Source organism: Mobula hypostoma, chromosome 8 (assembly GCF_963921235.1).
Source record: "Mobula hypostoma chromosome 8, sMobHyp1.1, whole genome shotgun sequence".
Classification (NCBI taxonomy): Eukaryota; Metazoa; Chordata; class Chondrichthyes; order Myliobatiformes; family Myliobatidae; genus Mobula; species Mobula hypostoma.
In genome coordinates this window covers 37,277,973-37,296,060 of record NC_086104.1, presented here as the reverse complement: position 1 = coordinate 37,296,060, position 18,088 = coordinate 37,277,973, and the positions used below count along the sequence as shown (strand labels likewise).

The following is an 18,088-nucleotide window of genomic DNA, read 5'->3' as shown; positions in this document are numbered from 1 at the left end:
ATCTGAACATGTTGCAGCCTTTTGCACTTAATATTCAATTCTGTAGCTTCAGGTAACAATTTCTCAATCATCCATCCATGATATTGGCTCAGTTGGTTAGCTATTGTTCCCCCCCCCCCCCCCGCTTTTCATGATTTTCGCTTTTAATTTCTCTCTGGAAGTGGAGGACATGCCCAGTTTGGCCTGCCAGGCTTGTCTTCCTGCTCTGAATTGCACAACTCCTACATCTTTCTGTTGATTGCCTTTTGTCTATACCTTCACTCTCTAACTGCTCCCATTCATTTATTGATCATAATACCTGACAGCTTGAAGTTAAAACTTCTGGTTTAAGGTGGTGCTACTGAAGGCAAGCAACAGCTTACTGGTCATTTGAAAGGCAAGGAATTTGACTAAAAACATTACTAATAGCATCTTTCTGAAGTAAATTGTGGTAAACTATTACCCCCAACAATGAAGAGCTAAGTGAAGATGAAGCTGATTGGAGGGATGAGTCGTGCTGGTGCATTACAAAGTCAAAGCTTTAAGCTTTTGAGACAGGGTTGCAGATGGAGATGAAGTGAGCGATACAGAGAGGAGGAGTCGGGGCGAAGGAGTTTTGGTATGAAGTCAGCGCCGAGCCGATTTGGAGATGTCAAGAATGGCTTCGGGCTGGGCAGTGAGGTCTAGGCCCAGAGCGTATCACTGTGGTGGGGCCTGTGTCTAATGTGAGGCTTAGACAATTTAAACTCTGGCCCAGGTAGACTGGAAAGCCAGGGTGAAGGGGCTGGAGGCAAAGGTCAGACCAATTTCCCTCTCTCCCGTGATGTTCACTCCTCTCTCTGCGGCGCTGAGACTGTGAGACTGCCCCATCTGCTGAGCTTTGTGGCCATTTGTCCCAATAATATGATAAACTGAGACGAGGCTTTGAGCCTACTTTTGGCTGCTCCAGGGATTCAGATATAAGGTTCAGAATGCTCGCTTCTATTGTTTGCATGATTTGTAGTTTTTCTCTTTCTCTGTGTGTTGGGTGTTGTTCTTTTTTTTAAATTGGGTTCTTTTGGGTTTCTTGCTTTGTGGCTGCCTGTAAGCAGACAAATCTCAAAGTTGTACAATTTATTTTCTGCTTTGATAATAAATCTCCTTTGAATCTTTGAACCCAATGGTCACCCTAATTTTTACTCCCCGTCCCCTATCCTTCCTGCAGTTCATGAGCTTCTTTTGTCTCTTTATCAGCTTCAAGGATCTAAGACCAGAAATGTTTACTGTTTCTCTTCTCACAGAGGTGGCCTGGCCTGTTGAGTATTCCTAACATTTTCTGTCTTTATTATGGAAGAACACAAACATCTGCAAGGGTTATAAGGCTGTTGGAAATCCCAAGCTGATGGAATCCTTTTTAAATAGGAACTAATGTAGGTCAATGAGCACAGGAGTGATGTGCATAATTGGGTACTTGGCAAGGGCCAATAAAAAGATGTTAGGTTTAAATGTAGTGGCTCTTATGTGAATGGGCCAGTCTTATAGAGGGAAGCTTGGGCTTTGACTCTGAGAGCCTTTGGTGAGAAGAGGCAAATGCTGTAAGTAGATTTTCTCATTTAATTTTTCTTTCCTTGTTATGACATAGTTAGAGCAGTAGAGATACCAGGCAGAATAGTAGAATACTCCTCTTGTAAGATGTGGGAATGCAGTGAGACCTCCAGTGTCCCTGATGACTATGCCTGCACAATGTGCATCCAGCTGCAGCTTCTTTCAGATTGTGTTAAGGAACTGGAGCTAGAACTGGGTGAACTTTGGATCATTTAGATAATTTGAGAGGCTGAGGGATTGATCAACAAGACATACAGGATGATAGTTATACCTGAAGTACAGGACTCAAGTAACTGGGTGACTTTCAGGAGAGGGAAGTTGAACACCTCAACAACAAGCAGACCACTTTGGATACTGTTGGGGGAATAAACTAGCAGAGGAGAGCCACAAAGGTTAGGTCTTTGCCACTGTCTGGCTCTGTGGCTCAGATGGAGAGGGGAGAGAAGAGGAGTCCAGTAGTGACAGGGGATTCCATAGTTAGAGCTTCTGACAGGAGATCCTGTGGATGTGAAAGAGATGCATATTGCCTCTCAGGGCTAGGTTCAGGGATGTCTCAGATTAGGTCTACAGCTTTCTAATGGGGGAAGATAAGCAGCTGGAGGTTGTGATACATATTGGTATCAATGGCATATATAGGAAAAGGGAGGAGGTCCTAACAGAGTAGAAAGCTGAAATGTAGGACCTCCAACCTAGTAATCTCTAGATTTCTGCCTATTCTACTAGCCATTGAGGCTAGGAATAGGATGATTTGGCAGATGAATGAATGGATCAGGAATTGGTGCAGGGGCCAGCGTTTCAGATTTCTGGATCATTGAGATCTCTTCTGGGGAAGATGTGACCTGTACAAAAAGGTTGGGTTACATCTCAACCCAAGGGGAACCAATATATTTTTGGGCAGGTTAGCTGGAGCTATTGGGGGAGGGGGGTGGTTAAACTAATTTGGCAGAGGACTATTATAGGGAGTGATAGGGCTGAGGATGGGGCAGTCAGTATATAAGTAGATGTATTGAGTAGGGAAACTGAGAAAGGACAGGTAGATGATTGGGCAAAATTCCTGTCAGTGGGATGAGTTGAAGTGTAACATGGAGCAAAATCAAAAGGGTTGATGAATGCAAGACCAAAGGTTATATTTAAATGCACATATTATATGGAATAAGGTAGATGACCTCGCAGCACAGTTAGAAATTGGCAGGTATGTTGTTGTGGTCATCACTGAGCCATGAGTGAAAGGAGGTCACAGCTGTAAACTTAACATCCAAGGATACACATTGTATTGAAAGGTCAGCTGGGTAAGCAGAGGGGGAGGGGTGGCTCTGCCGGTTAACACCTTTAGAAAGAAGTGACATAGGGTTGGAAGGTGTAGAATTCTTGTGGGTAGAGTTAAGAAATTGCAAGGGTAAAAAGTCCAAGAAGGGAATTGTATACAGACCTCTGAACAGTAGCGATGTGGGGTACAAACTACAATGGGAGATAGGAAAGATATGTAAAAAGGACAGTGTTATGATAGTAATGGAGAATTTCAATATGCAGGTAAATTGAGAAAATCAGGTTGGTGACAGTCAACATTTCAGGTTTGTGACAATTTTTTTTAAAAGAAAGGAGAAAAACGATGAAATATGAAGGTAAGAAAGCCAATAATATCAAAGAGGATACCAAAAGTGTTTTCAGATATATAAAGAATAAGAGGCAAGAGTGTATATTGTACTGCTGGAGAGGTAGTAAGAAATGGTGGATGAAAAGTATTTTGCATCATTCTTAATTATGGAGGATGCTAGCAGTGTGTCAGAAATTCAGGAGTTTCAGGAGGGGCATAAGTGAGTGTAGATGATGTTAGTTGAAAGGTCTGAAGGCCGATGTCACCTGGAGCAGATGGACTACACTCTAGAGTTCTGAAAGAGGTAACACATGTGATTGTGGAGACATTAGTAATAATCTTTCCAGAATCACTAGGTTCTGGAACGGTTGTGAAGGACATGAAAATTGCAAATATCACTCCAATCTTTAAGAAGGGAGGAAAGCAGTGGGGAGAGTTTATAGGCCTGTTAGCCTGACTTCAATAGTTGGGAAGGCATTGGAGTCCATTATTAAGGATGAGGTTTCGGGATACTTGGAGGCGCATGATAAAATAGGCCAAAGTCAGCATGGCTTCTTTAAGGGGAAATCTTACCTGACAAATCTGTTTAAACTCTTTAAGGAAATAACTGGCAGGACAGACAAAGAAGAGTCAGTGGATGTAATTTACTTAAATTTTCAGAAGTCCTTTGACAGGGTGCCGCATGAGGCTGGTAAACAAAATATAAGCCCATGGTATTACAGGAAAGGTAGAAGCGTGCAATGTTCCCTCTAATCATTTTTTTTAACAGCTGTGTGGACCAACCATTTCTCTGAGCAGGAAATTTATGTGCCTGAAAACTGTGTGCACTTTTTGTGATGTGCATATAATAAATATTTGGAATGAAATTCAAAAAAACATACTTTTGCTTTTATTATTTGAAGGTTATAATGAAATACAGTACAACAAAGAATCTTTCATGGCCACAGCTACTATTAGGTGGTGTGCAGTACTTTGAGACATGATGAGGCATTGTATTATTTTATGTACCATGCCCAAATATTCTGGTCAATAGCTAAGCCATGTGTTAGCCTTTTCTATTCAAGTTTGTGCTGCTTATACTTAAGGAAATGAAGATGAGGAAGGGAGGGAATGGTCAGGACAAGAAAAGTATTAGTTTTAAATCTCATTTCCTCTTCACTCATCCATTGGGCAGAAGATACAAAAGCCTGAATGCACCAGGCTCCAGGACAGCTGCTACCCTGAAATTATAAGACTGTTAAAACATTCCCTTGTATGATTGTAATGGATTGTTGTCCTCACAATTTACCTCATTATGATCTTGTCCTTGCCTGCACTGTATTATCTCTGTAGCTGTTGCTCTTTATTCTACATTGCTGTTGTTACACCTTGTTCTACCTCAATGTGTTGTGTAATGACTTGATCTGTATGAACAGTTTGCAAGACAAGCTTTTCACTGTGTCTCAATACATGAGGCAATAATAAACCAATTCAAATCATTTGGTTGAAAGGTGCAGCTGACCAGAACAGTAAATTCAGGAAGTGTGACAAATGGAAGGTTAAAGTCTAGACAGTAGACATTTTGAAATTGTAATTGTTTGTATTTTTTGGGGCTGGGAAGAGGAAAAGCAAGGCATGTTGGTAAGGAGAGTGTGACATAGACAGAACACTCGGTTACGAGGTTATTGTTAACAGATTTCACATAGCTTTGTTGTTTGCAGGCTTTACCAAGTGCAAAAGGCCTCCAAAGTACTAATCATAAGCATATTTCAAAACTGATTAGACTGTTCTATATTTTCAGATTAAGTACAAACAAATTCCTTCCTTCGTGAACTTTCATTGTTCCATCATTGAAGAATCTAAATGCACTTTCATCATGACTATTCTTCATGTCACTTTCTCAATGGCAACATTTTATGGGGATATTCTCCCTGATTATCCTATCACTTTGAAAGAATTGAACTGAAATCATGTTGAGAGAAAGCAAAACAGAAAAGGAAAAAATATGTTAAGGTTTTTATCTATTAATGTCTCATTGAAACATACCACAGTAATTGTGCCGCCTTGAAGCAGGCAGTTGGATTACATGTGCAAATCCCTAGAGTGGGACTTGAAACCATTAGTAAAAACCTTGCCCTCTGTTAAATACTGTAAAATGAAGATGTGAAATTCGTAAACCTGAATCACAAGATCCATACCCTAGAAGTTAGCAGATGAATCAGATGGTGTTTTGTATTCCAAATTGCCTGCTTGTTTTATTCCCTGCAGATGTGGTTTCATGTGACCTCTGGCTTCAGGCACTTGAGAGACCCATCACCGTGGAAGAATAAATGGAACATGCTGCTACCTTCAGATGATGGCCCTGTCATCCATAATTGGCTACCGAATTAATGTAAATGCCTCTGTTCTTTGAAGCCTTCAGTGTGTTTATGGTAGCCTGTGCAACATGTTCCTAAAAGTGTGAATAAACATGAATAGACAGGCATCTGCTACATAAAGGGTAGGGGCAGTTAGCAGTAGAGATGTAATGACCAGAGAATATTTGTAAATAAAATTTATAGACCAAGACATTTGATATTTTTTAAATGTATCTTTTAACCCCATTGAAATAAAAAGAATGTATGGCTCCTTTATACAGCACGTTTCAGATTTATGTAACTGGATTTTAAGAGATTTTAGGACCAACTTCCAGTCTGTGTCCTCTGTGGCAAGCCAGGACAAATCCAGTGATGGCCAAATACCACATGGTAAATTTTCACCTTTGGTACTTCCTGTGTAAGTCTTTGTTAAATTTAAGGTGCATTTTAGAGAATTAGGCATAGTTGATGGCATATTTTTGCCCATTAAAATAACTGGATCAAAAGGAAGCAGCTTGCACCAAAATTTCTAATGTGGATTTCCAATACAGGAAGCTATTGCTCTGCGGGGGGGGGGGGGGGGGAGAGAAAGCCAAACAAAATATTTGCTCCGTGCAGAGTGGGTGGGTTTCCTTTGGGCAAACAAGCGGCAGTCATTGCCTCGCTGTTAGTAAAAGCAGCTAATGCCATCGATGGGAGGGTTTTCGAATAAAGAGGGGAAAAAGGCTGAAACGCAAGGCAAACTTTAAATTTTGCAGCATGTTGAGTTCCAATCTGGGCTTTAAACTTGCGATATAAAATATTAAAGGTGCCTGGTTGATCCATCTATGTAGTTTTCCTTCTTTTGTACTTGTGAGGGTGTTCCAATGATAGCTAGAGGAAGGGAGTTAAAAGAGCACTAGAGGAGATTCTGTAGTGTCTTATTTCAAAAGCTAAAGTTGTAGCTTCAATATCATCTTCATGGAAGTTTTTATTATACATTGTGTATTTTTTTTCCATGGGACCCAAGTCTGAATCCTAACCAGGCTGATTGGATAAGTAGACTTTATCTCTTTACCATGGCAACCTCAACCCTCTTCCTGGATGAAAAGATCTCAACGGTATTTTTTCAGTGCGGTCAAACAGCTCTTTGATAAGGAGTTTTTCTGATGACTTTATATTTTAAAAAAAACTGTGAAATAAAGCAGTAGTGTTTCTGGTTTTATACAATACTGTCTAAAGATGACTGAAATTGTAATGCAGATTTTGATGTTGCATTTTTACTTATTAGAAGACTGGTTATGTTAGCTTCATATAGACCAACTGTACTGAAAGTGGTGGTGAGTCTGTGCATTAACAGTATTCCCACAACATTTTTTGGGGAGAGAGATCCAATGAAAGCATTCCTCTTCAGGTTACGCTAAGTGGGCACTTTGGTACAATACATTCTTTTGGGTGGAGAGATGAGTTGCTTGTTTTGATGAAATTACTTAAATTAAAGACGCATACCTCAAACCCCATTTAAGATGGTGCTAATGAAGTCAGATGACAGCTTACTGACAGTTCAAAAGGCAAGAAATATGATTGATTATTTTATTAGTAACTCCTTTTCCGTGGTAAATTGTGGGGAAACTGTCACTGCAAACAATGAAGAGGCCAGCAAAGGCGAAGCTGACTTGAGGGTCAAGCCGTGCGGGTGCGCTGCAAAGTCGGAGCATGGCATATTCGAGGAGAAGTGAGGTCACGGCACTGAGACAGTGTTGGAGTAGGAGTGAGCTAACTAGAGAGGGGTCAGTGGGGAAGAGGTTCAGAGCCTGTCCACGTGAACCAGGAGCGAATTTGGTGCGATGGAAGTGCTGAGCCGGTTTGGAAAGGTCAAGAATGGTCTTGAGCTGGGCACTGAGGTCAAGGATCAGAGTGTATCGCTGTATGTGGGGCTCAGGTCCTAGTGTGTGGCATGATCTGATATTTGGACGATTTAAACGCTGGCCCAGACGGAAAGAGCAGGGTGTTGAGACTGAAGGCGGCAGTGGGCCGATTCTACTCGCTCTTCTGCAATGTTCACTCTTCTCTGGGGCACTGAGTCTGTGAGACTGGTCCGGTTGCTATGATCTTCATGACTGTGAGCTTCGCAGTGATTATTGAGCTGAGGCTATGGGCCTACTGAGGCTGCCCTGGGCTCCTGGTCTATAGACTCAATTTGTTTCTGAATGCTATTGCTTGCTTTTATTGTTTGCATGGTTTTGTTTCTTCCTCTTTCTCTGCATGTTGGGTGTTTTTTTTATTCATTGGTCAGGTTCCTTCCTTTCTGTCTGCCTGTAAGCAGACAAATCTAAAGGTTCTATAATTTATACATTCTTGGAAAATAAATATTTTGAAAGAGTCAATGGCGCTGCAGCAAAAGTGCGCGGAATGAATGTTATAAATACTAACTTGCGTATGTAGAGTCACTAATGCTGTATCAGATTTAATTTCCAAGGCAGGAGCCTGTATTAATGGAGGGACCTGAAGGTATCCCCAATATTCACCTGTTGCTCTATTCCTGCAGAGGTTAAGAGCTGCTGTTGAAGATTTGATGAGCTGCTGCAGTGCATTTTGTAAAGGGGTTTCATTGCAGTTCCAGTGCTCTGCTGATAACAAGAATAAATGTTCATATTAAAGGGCTCTGTACCAGTGAAGTAGTTTGCTTTGTCCCGAATTGTTTTGCACTTCACTCATCCGAGAAAAATGATAGCGCTCCATCAAGCTGCTGACTTGTGCCTTGAAGTGTTGGAAAGGGCATTGGGGAGCTTGCAGGTTAGTATTTCAGTGCAAGAGACAAAATCTTTGACTTGCTCTTGTGGCCACAGTATTTTCTCAAGCTTTATATGTCAGAAATAAAAATGAATAAGAAGCTGTGAGCTGGAAACCTGCTTAATTATGTTGTTGTGTTGACCACTCTCTCCACTTTAGAGCAATTTTCCTCAGTTATATGGATCTTGAATGTGTATTTGATCTTTCTCAACACTGTGATTCTACACATTAACTTGGGGAAAAAAGGATCTCCTACCTTCTGTATAACAAAGTCTTCATTGCAAGGGTCTTACTTGGGTGACATGGTTAGCACAAAGCTGGTTTCAATTCCCACTGCTGCCTGTAAGGAGTCTGCTAGTTCTCCCTGTGACCACGTGAATTTCCTTTGGGTTCTCTGGTTTCCTCCCACAGTCAAAAGACATGCCAGTTGGGAGGTTAATGGGTCATTGTAAATTGTCCCACGATTAGGCTATAGGATTAAAAATTGGGGATTGTTGGGCAGTGTGGCTTGAAGGAGCAGGAGGGTCTATTCTGCACTCTCTCAATAAATTAATTAATGGACTAAAAATCAGATGATATTTACAAAAGTGGGCAATGGCAATGGGAACACAAGGGAACTGAGAATGTACCCCATGTGTTCATGAGTAATGACAATATCATGAACTGTATCATTGCAAAACTTGTATTGTTTCAATTATATGCAATGGTGTCTTAACTCTCTAAATCTCTCATTGATATCTTAAATAAACCTCAGTATTTCAGAACCCCTGTCTGCTTGTCCAGCTTGCTTACACAAATCAGGGCTCTACCTCCTCTGAGTCTGCCTGAGGTGACAGAGTTTAACTTCACTGTACATGGTACTTAGCCTCTGCAATTGTGGACCGATCATAGGTCATTGGTACAGAAGGGCTGAATTGGCTGAGAAATTGATTAGATTAAAATTATTGCAGAGATATTCTGCTGTTTCCTAGCCCTGTAATGGAACTGATAATTCCAAAGTGATTTCAATATAATTTGCTCAGATACTTAGATTTGTTAATTGCCTGAAATGAAGATCTCTGTAGTTTGAGTGTCGTCAATCGTGATATGACTGAACTCAACTTCACTGAGTGCTGGAGTCTGATACAAAACTAAACACTAATCCAATTCATTTCTTACCTAGTGCAAAAAAAATGCTGTTGCAGATTATCCTCACTATACAAAGTAGGCATGGCAACAAATTACCAAGGAACACACTTAATTCTTGGTGTGAGTATATATGAGCACTTGGAAACCCATGGCCTAATTAAGGTGAACCAGCATGGCTATGTGCATGGCAGGTTGGGCCTTACTAACTTGATTGATTTTTTTGACAAAGTGACAAGGGAGATTGATGAGGTTAAGGCAGTGGATGTTGTCTACATGGATTTTAGTAAGGCATCTGACAAAGTCCATCATGTGAGACTAATCCAGAAATTTAAGATACATGGGGTCTGTGGCGAATTGGCTGTATGGATTTTGAACTGGCTTGGGCATAGAAGATGGAGGGCAGTGGTTGAATAGAATTATTTGAGCTGGAAGTCTGTAATTAGTGCTGCAGGGATCTGTGCAGGGTCCTCTGCTGTATGTAACATGTATAAATGATCTGGTTGAAAATGTAGATGGGTGGGTTGATAAATTTGCAAATGATACTAAGATTGGTGGAGCTGTGGATAGTGTAGAAGGCTGGCAAAGAATACGGCACAATATAGATCAGTTGCAGATATGGGCTGAGAAATAGCAGATAGAGTTTAACCCAAGTAAATGTGAGGCATTGCACCTTGATAGGGCAAATACAAGGAGATGGGAAAGATCCTTGACAGTGTTGATGGGCAATGAGATCTTGGGATCCAAGTTCATTCCTCCTTGAAAGTGGCTATATGGGTTGATAAGGTGGTTAAGAAGGCTTAGGGAATGCATGATTTTATCAGTTGAGGCACTGAGTTCAAAAGTCAGGGGATTATGTTGCAACTTTATAAAACTCTGGTTAGGCCACATCTGGAGTATTGTATACAGTTCTGGTCACCTCACTATTGGAATGATGTTGATGGTTTGGAGAAGGTGCAGAAGAGATTTGCCAGGGTGCTGCCGGGTTTAGAGGGTGTGTGCTATCACGAGGGGCTGGATAAACTTGGATTCCTTTCTCTGGAGTGTTGGAGCCTGAGAGACGTCTGAAAGAGGCAGGCAATATTGAGAGGCATAGATAGAGTGGACAGAGTATCTATTTCCCAAGTTTGAAATGTCTAATATCGGTGAGCATGCATTGAAGGTGAAGGGGGTAGATTCAAGGTAGATGTGAGGAGCAAGTTTTTTAATCTGTTGATGACTGGAATGTGCTGCCTGGCATGTTGGTAGAGGCAAATACATTACAGGCTTTTAAGAAACGTTTGGATAGGCACAGGGATATAAGGAAGATGGAGGGATAAGGACATAGGTAAGTATAGGTAGGAGGGATTAGTTTTTGATTTGTTTTTTAGCTGGTTTGGCACAACAAATGGCTTATTCCTGTGCTGTATTTTTCTATATTCTATGTTATAATTTACGTATGTCTCAAACAATTTGGAAAGTTTCTACCTTTTAAAAGAGTGATGTGGGAGACAACTGAAGTCTGAGTTGTATTCAATGCATTCCTTTGAGTCTCCAAGTCTGAATGTATTTGCTTTGAGACTGTTGACTGATACCAAATTCAGCTGAAGAATCAGATTGGAAATAGTCAGATAGGAGAAGAAATAATGTCAGAACAACAGCAACTTTTTCTGAGCACTATAATTGAAATTTCAGAAATGGAAGGCTTCTGAACCTTCCATTCTTTTCTTCTGCAGAAGTCCTGATTTAATCCACAGTTCAGTAGCTGGCACACCTTCCATCAACTGTAAATTCAGAAAGTGGAATTTCCATTGATGATTGCTTCATTCAGTGTCATTTGCATTACCTCAGATGCGATAGCTCTTTATTCTTTTGTAAAGTCAGAAGCTGGGATGTTTACAGATGATTGCACAATGTTCAATTGCATTCACAATTCCTTAGCAAGTGATAGACATGGGAATTTTCAGTGGGGAGTAAGGAAAGAGAAGATGAATTTAACAATTACTTTGCTTTGGCACAAAAAAACAAGCTGTTGGAAGAACTCAGTGGGAGGAAGTTCGCTTTTGTCTGAATGAAAGAAGACACGCAAAACCTTACCTGATAGATTAGTATCCTGAATCTAATGAGAACAAGGAATTGAAGAAATACAGACAACACACAAAATGCTCGAGGAACTCAGCTGGTCAGGCAACTTCTATGGAGAGGAAAGAGCAGTAGACATTTTGGACTGACAAATTTCATTGGGATTTCCTGTATCTGCAGAATTTCTTGTGTTATTCAAGAAATTTGGTTTTAGTCAAAAGTAGTACCCGACCAGTTGATGAAATTAGAAGCTGATACATCCCAAGCACCTTGATCTATTGTACCCCTCAGTTTTGAAAGTGATGGCCTTCAAGTCCTGGTTATCACTTCCTGGTGTGCCATAGATTCTAGAGCTGTTCTTGTCGATGGAGGTAGCTAATGTGGCCCTGCTATTTAAAGGAGGGAGAGAACTAACAGGCAAAAATTGACCTGTCTGTGGTGGGATATCTGGAGAAATAATGATGCAATAACAGAAAACCTTGAGAAGAACCATGGGACTCAGCAGAATCACTCATAGATTTATGAGAGACCTATCTAACTTGACATCTCTGCTAGAGTTCTTTGGATATGTGCCAATAGAGTAGAAGAAAGAGTAAAAGCCTCTCCCTTGCCAGACATTTTTTTAACCTGTTAACAGCTTCTATTCAATTGTTTCAAGTTCCAGTCTTCATTAGGAGTTCATTAGGCCTTCATTAAGAGTTTGAAGAGATTTGGCATGCAAACAAATATACTCAAACTTTTATAGGCTGCATCACTGTCTGGTATTGTGGTGGTGGGGGGCGGGGGTGTGGCCACTGCACAGGACCAAAAGAAGGCGTAAATTTAGCCGGCTCCATTTTGGGCACAATCCCACAAAGTAGCCAGCACAGTAACCAGTGCTCAGGAAGGCAGCTTCCGTTATTAAGGATCTCCAGCACCCGGGGCATGCCCTTTTCTACTGTTACCAATAGGTAGGAGGTACAGAAGCCTGAAGGCACACACTCAGTGATTCAGGAACAGCTTCTTCCCCTCTGCCATCTGCCATAAACGGACATTGAACCCTTGAACACTACTTCACTTTTTTAAACATTATTTCTGTTTTAGCACTCTAATTGATTTACTTATTAATATTTTTTTCTTCTATATTATGTATTACATTGAACTGCTGCTGCTAAGTTAACGAATTTCACATCACATGCCGGTGATAATGAACCTGATTCTGATGAATTAGAAAAGTTATACATGCTGGAAAGGGAGTAATACAGCAAAGATTCAGTGATTGACTCCAAGGATGGAAGTTTGTCTTATGAGGAAAGGTTAAGACCGTAGGATATAGGAGTAGAAGCAGGCCATTTGGCCCATTGAGCCTGTTCAACCATTCAATCATAGGCTGATCCAATTCTTCCAGTTATCCCCATTCCCTTGCCTTCTCCCCCATACCCTTTGATGCCCTGGCTAATCAAGAAACCACACTACACTGTATCACTAAATAAATAAACTTAAATAAATAAGCTTGTTGCCTCTAGTACTATGAAGGACAAGGGAAGTAGTGCATAGGAAAGTTACCATCTAACAAGTGATGTGGCATCTTGGCATGGTTGTGTATCACAGATGCATATCTTTACCATTAGCTGCAGGAGGTGACTCACCACCTTGTTCCCATGGTGATTAAGATTGAGCAACAAGTGCTAACATTATATGAATGAATAATGAAATGAAGGTTGCCTCATCATATCAACAGACAAAGAAAAGCCAACATTTTTTAGGTGACCAGTGCTTCTGTAGGGTTTCCTTTCCAAAGAAATGGATGCAATGACATCATCAAGCTATGCAATTATGATTGACCATAACTTTGAATAAATTCCTCTGTTCCGTTTAAATAGCATTGCACTCGGTGGCCACTTTATTAGGTACTTCCTACACCTAATAAAGTGAGCACTAAGTGCATGTTCGTGGTTTTCTGCTGCTGTACTCCATCCATTAAGGTTTGAAGTGTGCATTTAGAGATGTTCTGCACACCACTATCGTAATACATAGTTATTTGAGTTATTGTCACCTCTGACATTGAGGTCTGTAAATCTTGTTCCTGGAGATTCTTAATTTTGTCTAAAGGACCATTCCTCGTCTCCAGTAACATACCATAAATATTAGATATTGAACCATTATGAAAAGGTGTCAAATTGAAAATTACATCAAGTAAGTTCTTACCTGAGCTTATAGGAAATGTGCATAATTGAGATCTTAGAAAGTCTCTGATTTGTAAGTATCTTTTTTTTAAAAAAAAGTGAGTTTTGGGTAAGCTATATTTAGCTGACAATTGCTCAAATGAAAAAAAGATTTCCTCCAACAAACAGATCCCAAAAACATTTAATACCCAACCTGTCCCATTCTTTTAAAAACGAAATCAGTCATGGAGGGTTTAAAAAGAAAGTTAGAATAAGTGGGACTTGAAAGGGAAAATCTCAATAAACCAAAGTGTTTTCTAAATTGTATCCAGATCCTCAGAGTATGTTTAACTATTAGAATATCGATTAGTTTACTTACAGATAAGGGAAGGGAGGATCCATGAAGAGAAATAATAGAAAATTTATTAAGAGTTAGCTTCTAAAGAAACCCATGCTGGACAGTCTACACAATTAATATAATATAGCCAAAACATAAGATATCGTATATTAACTTCCTGGTAATAAAACCTAAAATTAGTAAGGCTAAACCTCCAGATTTTTTTAGATTTTTGAAGATGAACTTTATTTAATTGAGGACGTTTATTTTTTCATATACAAGAGGACAAAATAGAATCAAGAGTTAAAGGATTTAGGAATAAAAATGGGTAAAACCTGAGAAAGATATATAAATTTAGGTAGAATTTATGTTCTATCTGAGGAAACTTGGAATGAAATTTTTAAACTGGTTAATACTTCATTGTTATGTGCTCGCCATTCCCTCATACAATCTAAGGTGGTACATAGAGCTCATACGACTAAGGATAAGGGATTTATTTGTTTTTATTTGGATATATCTCCCTACTGTGACAGATGTAATAATGGAGAAGCTTAATTAATTCATATGTTTTGGACTTGTCTGAGCCTTGAAAAATATTGGAAGGAAGTTTTTCAAACTTTTTCTTTACTTTTCAAAGTCAATTTTACTCCTAATCCTCTGTCGGCCCTATTTGGTATTATTGCTGGACAAGATATCAAACTGAAGACATCTGATTTACATATTTTTTGCCTCCGGCTCTCTTATAGCTAGGAGGGCACTTTTGTTTAAATGGAAAGATGTTTTTCCTCCTACTCATGCTCAATGGTTATACGACATTATGTCATGCTTAGATTTAGAGAAGATTTGCTGTTCAATTTCTAAATCTCGTCAAGGCTTTCAAACATTGTGGGAACGTTTTCTGAATTATTTTGAAAACCTTCAATTCGTTGTTTAAATTCAGATGTTGGCTATTTTTTATTATATGAGCATTTATTTTACCTTTTTTCTCCTTAATAAACAGCTTCAGTCTTGGTAGGGGTTAGATTTGTTTTTTTATGATAAATTAGTATATTTCAATATAACTATTGATTAACTTACATGAATATGGTGTACGGATGCACAGGTGCAATGAAACTTATTTGCTGCTGCATCACAGGCATGTACAATCACAACAAAAAACATGTACACAATTTTTACAAGAAACAATACACAATTAGAGTGCAAAAACCCACAAATTCCATTTTAGTACAAAGTAATCTGAGTTGGCGTTAGAGTTTTGCCAGTGGGTTCAAGAACTAGATGATTGGAGGGAGGTAGCTGTTCTTGAACCCGGTGGTGTGGGACATTAGACTTCTGTATCTCCTGCTGAATGGTAGCTGTGAAAAGAGGGCATGAGTTGAATGATGGAAAACTTTGATGGTTGGTACCTTCTTGCGGGAGTCAGTCCTATAGATACTACCAATAGTGGAGATGGATGTGCCCAGGATAGATTGGAAAGAGTCCATTATTCAATGTATCTTCTCACATTCCTGCACATTTTGATCATCTTTTCAGACCTTGATACAATCAGTCACTATACTTTCAACAGTACATCTGTAGAAGAGTTGTGCAGTGACAAACCTAACACTCCTAACCTCCAAAGGAAGTAAAGAAACTGGTGCATTTTCCTTATGATTGCAACTGTAAATGAGAATTAAAAGGAAAATTTACACTTTATACAAGATACTGGAAAACATCTTTATATGGAGGGTAGTAAGGCTGAGGAAACACTACCAGAGAAAACAAGGTTAATTTTAACTTTCTGTACATAATGAAAATCTTAATACATTGGGGAATGTATCCATTTCTATTGACCATGATCATCTTAATGACATTTTAAATTTGCAGACAGCAAAGATGCTTGTCCTAAACTAGTAAGTTTTCCAAATTTGCAAGATGGGCTCAAGTGATATCATCTTAGCAGGACTGCGATTTTATAATAGGCTTCAGCAGTAGTTTATCTAACAGATCTAACCAATCAATTGAAACAACCAGAGCAAGAATAGGTGCTGAACAGAAACCTGTCCTTCACCCAGATCACTTCAGCATAGTCCCAAATGGTGAATTCTGGGAGTGAAGATGGAACACTGCAAAACCATTTAAGAATAAACTTTAAATGAATGAATGTGAAGGCGTATGAGAACAGGGCTGCAAATTTGGATTATTGCTCGTGTGATTGTTGATCTTAACTTGTACCTGTTTGAACTGAATTTTTAACATAATTTTTCCCACCTATTATAGGATAATTCGCATTCAAAGTTTCTACATTCAAATGGAAAGATATTGAAAAGTATCATTAAAGAAAACTTTGCTTAAAAGTTTGACTTAAAGAAATATCATCTTGGAGGAAGTAGACAAGCTTGTCAAGGGAGATCCAGAGTTTGGTGCCCTGGCGCTAAAGGCACAGCTGCCTGACCCTCTGAGATGTACTGGAAATCAGTATCGGAGAAGCTGAGGATTGTGAGTGGTCGCAAGCATAAGAGAACGTAGCTAAAGGAAGGATTTGAAAATGAAAGCAAGAACAGACTCCCATTTTTCAATTTCTGACATATTATGTAACCTCCACTTCACTAAAATCTGTTAAGCTATTCCATTATTTCCCTGCAGTCTCAAGCAGGGAAAAGATGATGAAAACTAACTACGTGATTATTAGCATCTTGTTGTGTGATTTCTACTTGGTCTAATTTTGGGCACACGTACACATTTGAATGGCTTAAGTACTCTACCCCAGTAGTGCATATATACTTCTCATTCCATTTTGAATATTTGGTTGAGTTACTGACTCTTACATGACTATCCTTGCATTCAAGACTTCTGCTTTACTGAGGTGAAACACCATTTCACAAGTTCCAATATCCTTATAAAGCAGGCCATCTTATCCTAAGACAATAAACCAAGAAAGATCCAATAGCTTTCTTTACTTCTGCATGCATCCTGAAAATAAAAAGGAGATAAAATGGATTACTAAGGTGGAGAAATAAAATCCCCTTGCTGCATCTGTACACTTTCTTTCAACCATTCAGAAGCAGTGATTTGGACTAGGCATCCATCCCTTCTTCACCTAGGGGCAGAATATTGAAGCTAATTGTTGGATAAACACCACAACCTGGGTGAAATAAACTAAATCAGCTCCTTACTGCCCATTAGACTTCAGACGGTGTTCCTGTAATCATACCAGGTCCATCTTCCCAGCTTGTGCAACTCAAATTCAATGCTAACCACTCCTGCTGTCTGTATAGAGTCTGCATGTTCTCCCTGTGAATTTTTGGGTTTCCACTAAGTGTTCTGATTCTTCCCCACACCCAAAGGAATGCAGTTGGTCATTTATTTGGCTGCTGTAAGATACTCTTGGTGGGAGTCAGTGGTAGGAGAATCATGGAGGAGCTAGTGGGCAGATGAGAGAGAACATGTTACAGAGAAATTTGTGGAGAAATGGGATTAATGGAATTGCTCTGGAAGGCAACTGTCATTCTATTTGCGTGCCCTCTTCTCATAAACTGAAGTATTTGCAGAAGGTCTGATTACTACTTAAAAATAGAGTTAACATTTTATGATTATGAATGGCCCTGGAGAATAAAACTATCTTATGATTAAGTCTCTTTGGTTGAGATTTTAATCTGCTCAAAATGGAAGGATTTGGATCGAAGAATAAAAATGATCAGTTGTCGGCAGTTAAAAATGTTCAACATTTTAAAAACACAGTCTTCCTCAAACCAATTGAAAAGCAGCTGCTGAACATCTGAAATCAAAACATAAATGAGTGGAAATAACTAGCAAGTCTGTTTAGTCCTGGCCAGCCACGTCTCTCCAGCCTCTGGAGAACAGCACCCAGAGGGATGCAAGGACCTGAAAAGCCAAAATGTCATACTTTGCCCTTCTATTGATTACCAAAGCCACCGAAACTTCATTGCACAGTTGGTACTGACTGAACACCCTTATAAATAACAATGCAACATCAAGCCACAGTGTGTCTGACTCTGGAGTAGCACGTTTCTAACCACGTCAGTAAGCGAAGTTCAAAGGTAAGCAGCACACTGACAGTGTTTGCTTTCTTTTGCTAAGAAATATAGTTTGAGTAAAATGTACAAGTGCTTAATATTTAAATGGAAGTATTGCATTTTGGATGGGGGTCAAGAAG

The 18,088-nt window shown here is 39.6% G+C and overlaps 1 long non-coding RNA gene across 2 annotated transcripts in view; it reads left to right on the top strand.

Moving 5' to 3' along the window:
• Positions 1-17,773: 17,773 nt before the first annotated feature.
• LOC134350090 (uncharacterized) overlaps positions 17,774-18,088 on the top strand; it is a 59,565-nt gene continuing 59,250 nt past the window's right edge. For both annotated transcript variants that reach the window (XR_010018808.1, XR_010018807.1), the window contains exon 1: positions 17,774-17,972. This is a non-coding gene — a long non-coding RNA (uncharacterized LOC134350090). The remainder of the gene's footprint in view (positions 17,973-18,088) is intronic.